General features: G+C 45.3%; 1 protein-coding gene and 1 long non-coding RNA gene across 7 annotated transcripts in view; one reads left to right on the top strand and one right to left on the bottom strand.

Moving 5' to 3' along the window:
• The window catches only part of LOC100120402 (protein 4.1 homolog), a 35,526-nt gene extending 22,965 nt beyond the window's left edge, over positions 1 to 12,561 (bottom strand). For 4 of the 6 annotated variants that reach the window (XM_008207290.4, XM_016985353.3, XM_008207292.4 and 1 more), the window contains exon 1: positions 11,912 to 12,561. The gene's annotated coding sequence lies outside the window, so the exon portion shown is untranslated. The remainder of the gene's footprint in view (positions 1 to 11,911) is intronic. The other 2 variants (XM_003426077.5, XM_001603999.6) reach the window with 2 other exon arrangements.
• LOC116417290 lies at positions 962 to 1,554 on the top strand. Its single transcript, XR_004227587.1, has 2 exons — positions 962 to 1,293; positions 1,380 to 1,554. It is a non-coding gene; the product is annotated as an uncharacterized LOC116417290 (long non-coding RNA).
• Positions 12,562 to 14,646: the final 2,085 nt, after the last annotated feature.

The raw sequence follows: 14,646 nt of genomic DNA on the forward strand, positions 1-14,646 counted from the left end.
CCGTGAGAGTGGAATATAATACCGTCGAGCTTTTGGAAGCGGCTGTCTATATCAGGACTTTCTGATGAGGGAGAACTTGCGGGCCTGATATGGCCGTAAATTGAAGTCGAAATGTTCGCCGCAGCAGTGAGCCTAACGGTATATATAGGTGCTATCGCTTGACTGCCGAGATATCGAGTTCTAGCGTGAAAGGAAGTTGGATCGTTTGTGAGAGAGAGAGAGAGAGAGAGAGAGAGAGAGAGAGAGAGAGAGAGAGAGAGAGAGAGAGAGAGAGCGAACGGTGAGAAAAGTTTTCGAGTGATTATTCACGAGAAAAATAAAAATGTTAATCTTACACATTATGTACCAAGAAGCGATTTGAAAACGAACGTTCGCGTTTGTGAATCATTGATGAAAATAAAATTCTGCGAAAAAGAAACTACTGCAGCAGCGGAAAAGCAAATAATCGTATGCCTTGATTACACGTGTTGTGTATGCTATATCAACTACAGCATTGGAGGGACCGCAGTCAAATATCATGCTCCGCCACGTTTCCCTCGTCGTTATCACATACTCCGTCGTCGTCGAGAACTGTTATAATACACAACCGCGAGGCGTGACACAATGCATTAAGAATAACCTGCAGAGAGCAGAAAACCAAGCTCTTTTGCAATCAAAACTCGCTACTCCTAAAAATATCCCTCTCGTGATCGCGTCGCCGCGAAAAATAAAAATAAAAAGCAGGAAAAAGCTCCCGAGTGACGAAGAGACGGCAGCGAGAGATACACGTTTTACTCCTCTCTCTTTCTGATCTCTGATGGTCCCTCCTCGCTCTTGTACATTCATAAGCACATCCACGCTATATAGGTATACGACGAGAGCAGCATGAGTCACTCACACGTATATAACGTACAGACGTAACACTGTCGCGTCACGTTATATCCACGCACACACGTACACTTATATGGACGTCCGATATGCACGTGGATACATATTTACGAAGCGTAATTTACAATAATTTCGTGCCGAGTGGGCGTGACGAGAGCGCGCGGCTAAGGGGGAAAAAGAAGGTTTCGACGCCGCGTGGTCACAGAGAAAACCCTCGCGCAGGTCGTTTCCGGTGCGTACATGTACAGGTGTGTTTTTTTTTAGTTTTTCGCGTGTGTACGACATGCGGGACAGCTTTTCTGGAGTGGGTGTCGTTCGCTGTGTGCTGTGGAAGTGTCTGCGCTGGTGGAACGACGAGAGGATGATTGAAATTAATTTGGTCGATTGCTCGATGGTGCGGTGGCTCGTGATGGTGTTTATATATAGGTGAAGGCTCGGGAGGATATACTTTGTATGTGGGTTACGCTAGACAAGGTTAGAGTATTGCTTTTTACTCAGATTTTTTTTTACAGCGAACATATGCGAAGGAAGTGAACTCGAGAACTATAACTTATATTTAATGCGAATGTGACTAACGTCGAGGGGACGGAAAATTGATCGCTGCTTTCGCAGGTAATTAGTTTCATGGAAATACAGATACTGTACACATGTCATAAAAATATATCAATATATGAAGATAAAACTACAGTTTAGCCAGTTTTAAAAATATGAGTATAAAAATAAGCCATCGGGTTTATTGGTCGGCTGAAATTAGTCGAGGGACCTTGTCTTCTTTGAGAAATTATCGACCATCATCGGCGGCTTGTCTTCTGCACTCCGGCTTTTATGTAAACGGCTTGTCTTCGCGACAGAGTGTATTCTTTCCCGAGGTAATTCAATGATCGATCAACCGTGGGAATGTTTGCTCGAGACATGTTTGAGCGAATATGCTTTTGTTTCCGATTAACGCGCGCCTTATTGCTTTGCGTAACGATGATTAACCGAATAAATATTTAATTAGCGATAGGTATTTTTGTTAAATAAACATTTACACACGGTTATCTAAATGAGCCTCTTCAATCTAGCTGGGGATTATAATTGTAAAAAGTCTGCTGTACGTTATAAGTATTGCAATCAGCTCAGAAATGACATGTAAGCTCAAAGCGCTTCCAGGAACCGATCATCGAAACCTACCCGCGAAAGCTCTTCATTCCTCCTTCAAAAGCTGCGCACGCACGCAATGACAATTGCGCAGCAACCACCGAGCAAGAGCACTCGAACGACAGCAACCTTATCTTTATCGCCCTTAATTTTCTTAAAAAGAAAAAAGTCATCATTGCCTTCTTCCTCGCTAAAACTCTAATTGCCTTAGGCAGGGGTTCGACGTACACGTACATACATTCTGCAACTTTGAAACTGCCGTATGTGCTTGGCGAAACACACACGTAATTTGCGCAGTCGCTGAAAACACCGCTATGGCTCTTTTTTATTCGCTGCACCCCTGCACTTGCTTTCAGCTCTCTCTCTCTCTCTCTCTCTCTCTCTCTCTCTCTCTCTCTCTCTCTCTCTCTCTCTCTCTCTCTCTCTCTCTCTCTCTCTCTCTCTCTCTCTCTCTCTCTCTCTCTCTCTCTCTTGACACACGAAACCTCGCAATTTTCCCATGCACAACCCCTTGCTCGAGCCTAAATAATCCGGTGCACGCACGGGGTTGCGAGGAGAAAAACCGCACGCGCGGCAGCAGTCGTCGCAAGCACCGACTAAGCGCTATCGATTTTTTTCTTTTTTTTGCGTTCACCTCCTCCTCCTCCTCTATACTCCTATTCTGCTCGATTCATCGGGATACAGTTTCAGCTCTCGGCAGGGCGGTAGTGCGGGAGCGAGGAGTGCAAACATCGTAACCCGACAGCGGGTTGCCTATATACAGTTCGATGATCCTAATGCCGTTGGCTCATGCGGGGGATATCTCTTTACATACTTATTCTTTTTGCGCACTGATAGAACATTTTTAATTACGCTAGCTGGAGGTGAATTATTCATGAGTAATCACTCGGTATAATTCCTAACCGCATTTGCGAGAATTGCACATACGTTAAATTGTATAAATAAATATTTTATTCCCGATTCAAAGCAAATTACCAAGCTCACGCATCAAACAAAAATTCAAAGCTTCGCCGCATATCGGCCGGTCAGCAAAGCGAGTATAGAAGCCGGAAGTACAGTAACGTTCCGTCGCGAGAGCACACACACAGCTATACAGCCGCTCGCTTGCGCCTGCTTGCTCGTAAAAGTGCGACAGCGTTCATTAACTTCCTTCTCTCTCGAGAAAGTCCGGAGAAATGACGCATTGTCCGCGCCGCTGTACAAAGGCACGCGCGCGCGCGAAGAAAAAAAAGAGACCAAGAGAAGAAGAAATAAAAAAAAAAAAAGAATAATGAAAGAGAGTAGACGGGGCGGCGAATTAACTCTCGGCTCCATCACCGACGGTGAGGAGGAGAGAAAACTCAATTAAGCTCGGTTTCCTGGCGCGAGCCAGGCTGATTCTGCAGGAGATGAGATGTGACACGAGGAGGAGAGAAGAGAATAGTAATATAGTAAGTAGGAGGAAGAGATTTTGCATCCATTCTCTCTGCGATGGAATAAGTGCTTTTCCGCATTTATTTTTCAGATGGAGGGTTTTCTTTTTTTCGAACTAATCGCCTCGTCGCCGTAGACAATCCGCCTCTTTCTCGGCTTTGAAAATAACGTATATAGGTAAATACTTTTTTCAGTCAGTATATTTATCATTTTCTCCAAACTAAAAGCAGTGGGCTCGAGCTTAATCAAAAAGAGCTCGAGATTGAGATTAAAGGCAAAAGTAACTCAATCAAGCCGCCAGATTCACTATCCGGCTTTTATGGAGGCCAGGGATCAATAGAAAATCAATAAAGGGGCCGAAAGAAGAAGCGGCGCGTGCTGCTGTGCGAGTCCGAGCTTTTAATTACCCGCTGGCTGGAAGCGTCGCGTCGCCGCTCGCTTCGATGCAAATCGAAAGGAACTACAGTCGGCCAATTTCGAAGCGAACCGAGACTCTCTCGCCACGGGGGCCATTGTTTTCCCTTTAAAGCGTGATTCCATGACTCGCCCGTATATAGATAGATAGGGACTCTGCTCTGATAACGAGACTGCACGCTCGAGAGGAGCGACGGTCTCTTTTTTTAATGTTCCATCTATATAGCTTCTATTATTCAGAGGTGAGAGCAAGGATGAGTTTTTTTATCTCTGACTTTCTTCGCGGTGTATACACAGATCGGTGATTATCGGGAGCAAACAACCGTCGATTTTTATCAGGACTGCAGCGGAGAAGCGGCTTTTTTACGAGTTTCGCTTTTCGAGGTTTATTGTGGGAACGTGATTCACCGCTCGATTATTTCTAATGCGACGCGTTTATTACGCGATCGCACCTCGATAACAGATAGGCAATCATGTACGTTGAAAAATTGAAAGAAATAATCGAAAACGTCTCTCGGATGAGTAACAGCACTCAAAGCTCACCGCGACTACGTACACGCTCCTCTCCGCGCACGAGCCTCGCGACTCATTGTGTAAATTGTGTATATACTTGCCCCGGCGCAAGCGCGCGACACGCCTCTCCTTCTAGTTCTCTTTTCACGAAACACGCGCGCCCGTTACTTCCGGCTTTCGCGGAAGCAAGCTTAAGAACTTGGCGCTGCGTGTACGCGTGCGAGGGTGAATAGAGAGAGGATGTGCGCTTTTTTCGGGGGTCTATGATACTCGAGAGTGAAATTTTTAGTGTGTATAGGGAAGAGTGTGCACGTGCACGTAGGCAATAGCGGCAGCAGGAGAAGTATTAGGGTTATCGAGAGCTGCAGAGACTGATAATACGCGTATGGCGCGTAGACTGCAGCGGAGAGTTTGTTGCGTAGATCTATCGTGGGCGTTGTGGTGGATAACGGATTGCTGCGCTTGTGAGAATTATCTTGGGATTATTTTTGTGTCGCGTTTGAAGATTTTGTAATTTCAATGAATTCGTATATCGTGAGCTGGATGGTGTTTAACAAAAATAAGCGTTACTCATCGATGGAAGTTGAAATTATTCCAGAAACTCGTTTGAAATCGCAGACGGATAAAAAAAACAACTAGTTTTCTCACAATATAGCTATAAAGCTTGTAAACCTTCGCAAAGCGCACTCGATTATTCCCCCATCATCATCAAACGTTACACTCAGCCATCAGGACTAATTTTCCAATTCGAAACTTTCCCAAGTAGACAATGAAAAAGCACGGGGCAAGTATAAAACAATAAAAACTAATCCCAAGATTCCTAGAAAAGAAAGCGACCGCTGCACGCGTGAAAGAATTTGGCAAAGGCTCGACCTCGTTTCCCTCCGTTGCAGCACAGCTGGCTGCAGTAGTAACGGAGCAAAGTAAGCTGAACTCACTGCTCCGCTGATGATGCTAGTGAGCAGCGCAGCTCTTACGCTTCTTCTCGCGCGCTTCCTCTCAAGAAAGCTAAAAAAACAACGAGCGTCAATTACACGCGGCTGCTCTAGCTCTGCGTCAATTGCCGATGCGAATCACGCGTCTTGTGAGCAGCGTGTGTGTACAGTGTTTATGTATAGGTACGACGACCGGATAATATACGAACGGCGGCCGTGTGCTTTATTTTCTTTCTTCTCGGGTAATTGATTGTGCCATATGATTCTATAAGATTTTCTGCTGTTTGCAAATATACACGTGTGTAGTATAATAACAGTGTATCGAGGTAATTTAATCATCATATCGTGGGCACGAGTTTTTTTATCTGGCTCACTAAAACGGGCCTTAATTTTCCATCAAATTGAAAAGCCCATCTTCCTCGGAACAATTCATAATCGTCATGTCCCGTTATAGATTCCGGAAAATTACCATGAATAATCACACGGCGCGCACGCTACTATCACTCTGACGCAGCGCGTCTATTCACACGAAAGACTCATACGTCAGCATGGCGAAATGAAATAAAAATAAGGGAAAGAAGCAAGCTCTCGCCCGCGGCTGGTGTCATAGTTCAACTTCAGACCCCTCGGCGCATCATCTCGCGAGAGAGCGTTGCATATACCGTTCAGAGCACAGTTACGAGAGGTAGGCTTATATATATATATATATATATATATATATATATATGTGTGTGTGTGTGTATACAGCGGCTCGTTGCGTACAATATACAGTGTACAGGTAAGAGGCGCGTATACGCGTACGCGCGCGTATAAAGAGAGAGAGAGAGAAGAGTAGGCAGTCCGGTTCGCCGCCGACGTTCTCCAAGTTCATTGTGACGCGGAGTCGAGCAGCGGTCATGCCGTAGCGCCTCCTCGAGAAAGAGAAAGAGAGAGAGAGACCGAGTGACTGTGTGCGCGTGTGTCTGTGACGCGACCACACCTTCGCGTTCGTTGCTCCTTTTTATACGTATAGCTTTCTGTTGCTGCTGCTTTGACTTGGGATTAAGTTTTCGTGCAGGACAGTATTTTGCCATTTTTTTTTTGCCTCTGCGTAAGCCCGTGGAATTCAGAGACGGGAAAGTAATATTTAAAGGATTACGTGTTATGAGAGACAATGTCGATGTTTTCTTCCACTGCGTCTCTCTCTCTCTCTCTCTCTCTCTCTCTCTCTCTCTCTCTTGTATAGAGGAGTTGAGAAACGAGTATAATTGTTACAATGCTCTTGACGAAGACATTATTTTCCGCGCACCGCGGCGATTATCCACGTTCTTGCACAATAGGAGGAAAAAATTCCTGGGACACTCTTATACACACTCGAGTATAGTTTCATTTTAGACACCTCTTCGGAGCAATAAAAAAATAGTCGGTTGTATAACAAACCTTTCTTAACCGAACGAAACTTGAACTCTCGTCGACCGAAAAATAAAGAAGCATTCGTTGCGTTGACCGCATCAATATACATTTGGCATACTACACGGACGGATGACGACAGCTCGAGAAATGCATCGATGAGAATCACGCCCGGCCAGGTTTCCTGTTGACGCTTATGTGACAGTAATAATGTCGAAGACGTACACACGACCGCAAAAATAAAAAGAGAATACTAACAGGCGAAAAATCTGCTGCAGCAATGCGAAAAACCGCTAGAGAGCAAGCAAGCCAACTAATGCGCCAGCGATATCGCAATGACATAATTACAGCCGTAACTGTTCAGTTCCCGCAACGCGTTTTACACGCGAAATTCCATGCGTGCGATGCATGTAAAAATCTCTCTCTGCTGCAGCCTCGAGGCGTTATAATACACTTTTGGCTCACTGCCAGCGCCACACACTCATCCCCACACTATCTTCGAATCGATGAGAAAACGCTCGTGCGTACGATACCGCAAAAATGTTGGCCCTTACACACAAACACGATACTATAGCGTGCGTACTATATACGCACGCATCGGAGTACGAGAGAGAGAGAGAGAGAGAGAGAGAGAGAGAGAGGAACCGGCCGAGTAAAACTCGGACGCCGCGAATGAAACCGGTTTTGTAAATTTAGCATATATAGTCGCGCGTTCGTCGGCTGCGAATTTTCGGAGTCGGTTTTTGCTTCGCGGTGTCCTCGTGATCGACGTCGGTTGTAACGTAAGGAGCGTTCGCATTTATGTATAGTAGAGCACGCAAGAGGAAAGTTTGCGCCGAGTGCATAATATGTGCGGCTAGTTAAGGGAATGATTGCACTGATTGCAAGTGGCTTGGGTTATCGTACTAGATTGAGCTTGAATTTCAAGCCCTGATAATATTTTAACTGTATTATAGTCGGTATACGTATTATCCAAAAATTACTTTTCATACTCTTTTCATTTGAAAATCGCACGAGTCACCGCGCAAATCCGTAAAACTGTGCGGGATCCGATAAAACAAAGCAAACTCGCCGATACTGCTGCATATATAGATGCATATATGCAGAGAATCTCTCGCGAGGCTAGCTTTATATATACACATTATATTCACGAATAGGTAGTATAGTTGGGCGTAAGCGAGACTGACGTCATAGCTGCTTGATGGCATTCTTGTATTTCCAAAGAGGCATCCGAGGACATTTAATTCACTAAATGCGAAGATTGGCCCATTGAAAATCACAATTCTCTCTCCCATAGCCTCATTCGCTGCCGCGAATTTTCATTTCCGCCCTCTGTGTAGAATCAGCCGGATTAGATTTCGTCGAAAGCGCGTTTAATAACAGTCACTTTTGTTTTTAATTCGAGGGTACGCGTTATGCAAGAGACATAAGGCGCGAGCGAACTCTTCGGAGGATAGCAAAGTGCTTTTAATTACTCTCCCGCGACTCCGCAGAGACGGCGGTAATTTCGACCGTCTGGGATACATGGTGTACGTTATACACATGTAAAAATCATTCGCAGCTCTTTGTACATGCCAGGCGACGAAATCCCCGCGCCATTTGACTGCCCTCTGACTTCCCACGAGAATACGCTGCACGCGCCCAAAAAAAGAGTGAGCTCGCGCGCGAGCAGCTATCGCGCGTACGCGACATGGGGGAAACGTATGAATTGCGATTAACGACGCGATAAGTGCACGCAGGAAAAAAACATTTATTACGGGGCTGATTCAATGAACGACTTTTTTGCAGTAAACTTTATTGCTTTGCGCGTTTTTTTTTTTTTTTTTTTGAGAGGTATGCGGAGAATTTGTTTAAATAACGCTGCTTAATATGGAAGAAGCGTTTCGTGCTGTTATATCGAAATGGAGATCTGCAGGCGTGAATAAATCAAGATCCCTTTAGAGATACAACAATGCCATTTTAATGAATTCCGTAATGCGACGACAAAGGGTTCTGTGCTCGCTGCTCATGTGTTTTAGCCTGTGCTCTTTTGTTTCAAATTCACAGTTCCGCATGACGTTTTGCCTCGAAAAAAGAGAAAAAGAATATTACAAGAATTTTGTTATATTTTATTTCAATCGCACGACGAATCACCCGACGCCCCAAAAATCCCTCGCCAAAAATAACTCCCGTTATAAATTAAACGCAGCCGGAGCCATAAAAAAGAAAATCATGCCCTTACCACTGCATCAGCAGCAGCAGCAAAGTAGACTAGAGCGCCAGACGAATATGATTGAGCGCGGAACACAGAGGCTGCTGGGAATCTCGGCGGCGTTGCGCATCGACGCATCTGTCCGCAGGCTGCATTCGCTACTATAGACGTGTCTCCCTCCCGTCGCTATAATCCCGTTTATATCCCCGTCTCTGTCGCTCGCTTTTTCTTCGTCCCGATGACACGCGCTCGCTCTCTCGGAAGGGGATGTTTATGGGGCGCACAAAAGCTCCGCCCGGCCTTTGATTACCGCCCGAGTGCGACGAGAGAATAAGTGTGTATTGTGCATGCGAGTAGCACGAGGCACGCGCTTAGGCTAGTTTTTTTTAGATCCAGGCTCGAGATGGAATACTTTATCTACGTGACGTGCGTTTTTTGGAAGGAAGATTTTTGGTCCAGAGATATTTTCTCGTTTTCGTGGAGGAAAACTGCAGAAGAGGGAGATCTGCATTGTTAATCGCATAGAAGAGAGTCCGAGTTTGTGTAGAGGCTATTTATAAGCAGTTCGTTGCGTAATTAGATACCTTTTTTGCAGCGAAAGGCAATAGAATTGTAAATTAGCGCAACGAGTCTCTGACATTGATCCTATACAATGCTTTTTGCGACCTTCGTGCGATTTCGTTCTTTGTGTAACACTGGAAATCGCGGCGATACTCTTTTTTTCGTCGGCAGTCGTTTGATGCTCAAAAACTGCGCAAGCGTTATATTATCACGTTGAATTATTAAAAGCTTGTATCGGCACCTGATCGTTCACAATTTACATAATGCTGAGCACCGCATGTCTATATTATACTCTCTGGTCGATTGGAACTATACACAGTCGAAGGCAAAATTAGCAGAACCGAGCACTAGTTGACGTAATAGGCGCCGAGACAGGTTGCACACAAGCATCTCTCCTAACCAAAACAAACGATAAACAAAGGGTCTTCCGCTTTCCGGGAAACTTTGAAATTATTTTTGCTAACTTATATTTAGATAGGGGTACGCGGCTAGCATTCCAAGCACCTCAGCGCAGAAAGAGCATTCCTGGTATTGTAGACATAATTTCGGAGAATCTAAAATTATGAAGACAAACTTATTTAATTGTATCACGTCACACAGTGTCTTTGTATAGCCACAAATAAAGACATGCAACGAAGAGCGCACACAGACACAGTGTCATTCGAGAAGTCGTTATTTAGAGAAAGAAGGAACCAAAGGAGGCGGAGAGACGAAGAGCTATTACCTGGGCCAAAGTAACCTTTATCCAAGAATAAATCTATTTGCGTGCAAACAAAGCCTCGAATTGGTTCGTTGCCTTCCCGCACTAATGCATTATAAATTTGAAATCGATCTCTTCTATACGTGTAAACACAGAAGGCGCAAAAAGCGCGCTCTTGTTATACTTTGAATATCGAAACTGCACTTGTTGAGCGATCCACACACAAAACACACCTGCTTCGCACCAGTCGGTTGACATGCAAAATCAAAACAAAACAAAACAAAGCGGATCGTTCAAAGGCACTCGGAGCGAAAAAAACTCAGCGCGCCTAATTGCATTTTAACAATCCTTAATTAAAAGCGACGCTCGTTAGTCGCGAGCGCGCACACACGGGTTTACTTTCAACCTAACAACGACACTTTCTCGACGCCGTTCACGGAAGCGGAGCGAGAAAAATCCAGGAATTAAAGAATCAACACCTCGGCGACGAAAAAAAGTGACACGTATATAGGCGGCATCGTGAATCAAACAAAGCGTAGTCGCTTCCCAGCAGAGAGCGCGACGGCGGCGGCGGCGGCGGCACGTTTTATAACCTCATTCTGCAGTGTAAGAGACGACGGCCGATTTCCCGCTGCACAGTTGAAAATTCGGGCGACAAAGGACGTGCATGGCGACGAGGAATTCGGAAAAGGTCGCGCCGTGAATAAAGGAGGAAAAAGCAGCCAACGCGAGGAGTTCACCCTTCGAGCAGCGAGCGAGTTTGCGTAGGGAGAAAATGAACTTATCCTAGAGGGATGTCGCTCTCTACGATACGGGATTCGCACAGAGTGGATTCGCCGGCTTGCTGGGGGATGTAACGGACGGCTGCCTGTGTTTGCAGTAGCTGCGGGGATGCGTCGAAATTGATGGACAAATGCGAGTGCGTACGTTATTGTGAAGGTATCGAGCTGTCGATGTGCATAGAATAATAATGAGTCAATCAAATTCATCCTCGTTTTATTGTCCACAACGCAGACATTCTCCTCTGATGCAATCGACGAAACACTGCTCAAGATCGGAATTATGCTAAACTCCGCAGAAAATTGAATTTTTACACTCGAGAGCAATTCCGCGCTAACGTCTGATTCACTCGCGGCTGATAAAATCGCGCGAAAGACAAGCACTGCTGCGCCTGTATACACCACTGTTTTATCTTTCGCCACCTAGATTTTCCTCGCCTGCAGCAGCTGCCTACGTTCCTCGAGTCTACGACTAATCGCAGCAGTGGTATAAGTACACGTACAGGTGAAAAACCGAGAGCTCGCTGCTGCACCTTTCGCAACGCTTATCGGCCGGTGAGATAAGCCCGCTTGTATACATAACACACGGGCGTCGTCGTGCATATGTGTGTGCACACGGAATCATCGTCGCGCCCATGATAGAGCATAGTAGTACTACGATACGACGCGGCGTAAGTATGTATACGGCGGCTACCGCCGCGGTTTTCACCTCGCTCACGCGCCTGTAGCCGCTCTCCGCGGCGAGCATTATGTATACGTATACACACAAGTGCAGGTTCGCCGTCGGTGGTGGTAGTGACAACCACTGGCTCGAGCCGTCGAGAAGTTGCGAAAGAGCGAGTCGAAAGAGACTCACCTGAATAATTTTTCGTGTCCCTCTCTCTCTCTCGGACTCCCTACTCTCTTATTTACGCGCGCACACCTGTATGCTCGCGCTCTCGGTCAGCCCAGGCTGACTGGCTGAGAAGCGCAGAGACTCACGCACATATCGATGGTTGGAGAGACTCACCTTTTTGGCTTCTCCAAGATGTTAGAACCGCGGCAAGTTAGCCATGGAAAGTTAGCGCTGGCGCGACGCCCGCTCTGGGCTGTTGTGTACACACCGGAGCACTAGTTACTACTACTATCTACTACACAGGCACTACTGCAGCTCTTCTCCTCTCTCGGGGCAGAAAGAAGCACTCGATGACGGCGATGTGGCAGACGGCGCGTGGCCCTTTCCTTCGGCGTACGCTGGCCGGCTGCAGTCCTAGCTCACTTAAGGACGCACTTCGGCGTCCTCCTTTCCTTCGTGGGCTCGTCGTTGTCGTGGCGCCGCTCGTCGAGCTTTATAATCCGGCTAATTCGACTGATTCGATTACGAGGAGTCGCTGGAGTCTGGATATCTGTGTACGTGTGTCTGTGTATGGGAGAGATGAGGCGAGAAAGGGCCGCACCGATGCGCGCTGCGCGAGGGAATGCCTGAGACTGGGCAGGGCACACGCTTGCTACACTCGCTCGCTCGCCTGGACTTCTCTCTCTCTCTCTCTCTCTCTCTCTCTCTCTCTCTCTCTCTCTCCCGCTCCGCGCGACTATACCAGTGGAGTGGCTATATGGCGCTAGCTCGCTCTTTCTTTCTCCTGCGCCACCACCGCTCGCTCTCGTACAACGCGTAAACAACTGACGTAGCGCCGTCTTTGTCGCTCCTTCGGCTTTTTCTCTGTCGCGGATGGGTATTATAGGTGTGTGCGCGCGCGGCTGGCGTTCCAATTCCATACGGCTCGCTCGGAGGCAGCGCGCTCGAGCGGACGGATTTCGAACTGTCGGCGGAGTGATGTGCTACGCTAGGCTTAATAGTAGCTGTTGGTTTTCGGAGAAGTTACGATTTTTAGAATGATACGGTTCGTGGTAAGAAGATTCTAAGAAACTCGCTAGCTATGAAAGCTTGAGGTGGTGTTGAATCAACGCTCGAAGATGAAACAAACGAGTATCAAAGTTTGATCAAATTTTATACGGCTTCCGCTTCGGTGGCGGTAGTGTATGGTCTTGGCAAAGTGGATCACGTATTCTTTTTTTTACGGTAGTTTGAAGACATCTACCGGTCGTCGTTGGTAGTTTTCAATATTTTCGCCGACGGTAAAACTTATTCTAAAAGCACCTGGTTACCCGCTGAGGTGATCTGCAACAGCTCGATGGAAACTTGTGTAGCAGTCAGCGCAGGCGTTATTTTTAAAAAGAGCGTTTTGATTCGTTTTGTTTTTTTCGAGTAAACGCGAGCATGCATTTTGAAATAAGTGCCGCGTATTGCAAAACGTTTGTTGATAAGTCGATGTATCTTTCAAGCGACACTTTCAACTCGATCACGGTATTTCTCTGGAATACATGATCATACTAATCAATTATTATTAATTGTCAACCAACGTTTGTCAAAATTAAAATATCACAAATTTTGCAAATGGTGGTCACCATGTACAAACAGTATTGAAACTAGTCGTTATCCGAACAATTTCACCATAATCAGAATCTTATGGAAAAAAAAAAAAAAAAAAAATTAATCCATCAAGCTATAATGAAGCGATCAAGTAGTTATTCAGATGCCTATAGATATCGGGCATGATAACAAAATTCTTGAAAAATATACTTGAATATGAAGATTTTTCGAATTTAAGACACTTAACTGTAAAAATGAGACTCATTGTGATGTCATAATGTCTATAAATAGAAAAGAATGACAACGTAATATATAGTATACATAGGTAATACATATATGTATACATACATATCCTATATATATTTGTGAAGGCTCACGGTACTCAGGATGTCTGATAAGTGTAGCAAATCACGTGGCCGATGCCTGCCTCGTGTAAAATGGCATCGTTAATGTGTATAACAATTTGCCTTTAAAGCCCCGATTTTTTAGTTCATGTTTGTACATAAAAATATGATAATTGCAAGTGTTTAAGAAAAAGAGAATCATTTATCTATAAGACCTTAGCAGTATACGGAAGTAATGCGGGTATGGCTCATATATTTTTCACGATTTTCAAAATGTGCTTACGTCATCCTATCCTGAAAATGACGATGCATTTTATTTTTTTAATGAAAATTTGTTTATCCCAGCATCTAGCTTGTGTCGTCAATATACTCGACTAGTCAAAATAAAAAAAAAAACTTTTATATTTGCAATTATTACAATTTTTACACGTATCGCTCTTATCGAAAAGTGAGAAATAATAACTTCAAAATACTAAGCAGCTCAATTCAACGACAAACTTTCCGCTTCGCAATTACCGATTTGGAGCCAAGAGCCGATGGTCAATTTTTTACAATAATCAGCATAAATTGAACTGTATTTCTTTGTTCGGTTACGCAATTCCCGCAAAATAATCTCCACACGGCTTGAAAAAGAAAAATCGTTTTTTTAACGACATTTTGTTCCATAGAAACACAATGTTTCAGAAACAAGCAGACACGTAACGTGTTCCACGCTCGCGTGAACAGCCGTTGACTTTTCTCTTTAATATGTCAGCGTATAGGGAGTTTGCGACAACACGGCCTTGACAGAATGACAAGGCAGTAATACCAACGACTCTATCCGTCCGCTGAATACTTGTGGCGGTCCCATCCTACCACCACATGCGGCCCGACGCACCGCCTAGCGGAGCACCACGATGTGGCGAGGGCGAGGGGAGCTTATACTTTATAGAAGCTTTGTCACTTTCGTGAATCAGTTACGGCCTGGCCGCCGGGTCGAACAGACCTAGT

The sequence above is a fragment of the Nasonia vitripennis genome, chromosome 4 (genome assembly GCF_009193385.2).
Source record: "Nasonia vitripennis strain AsymCx chromosome 4, Nvit_psr_1.1, whole genome shotgun sequence".
NCBI classification, from domain to species: Eukaryota; Metazoa; Arthropoda; class Insecta; order Hymenoptera; family Pteromalidae; genus Nasonia; species Nasonia vitripennis.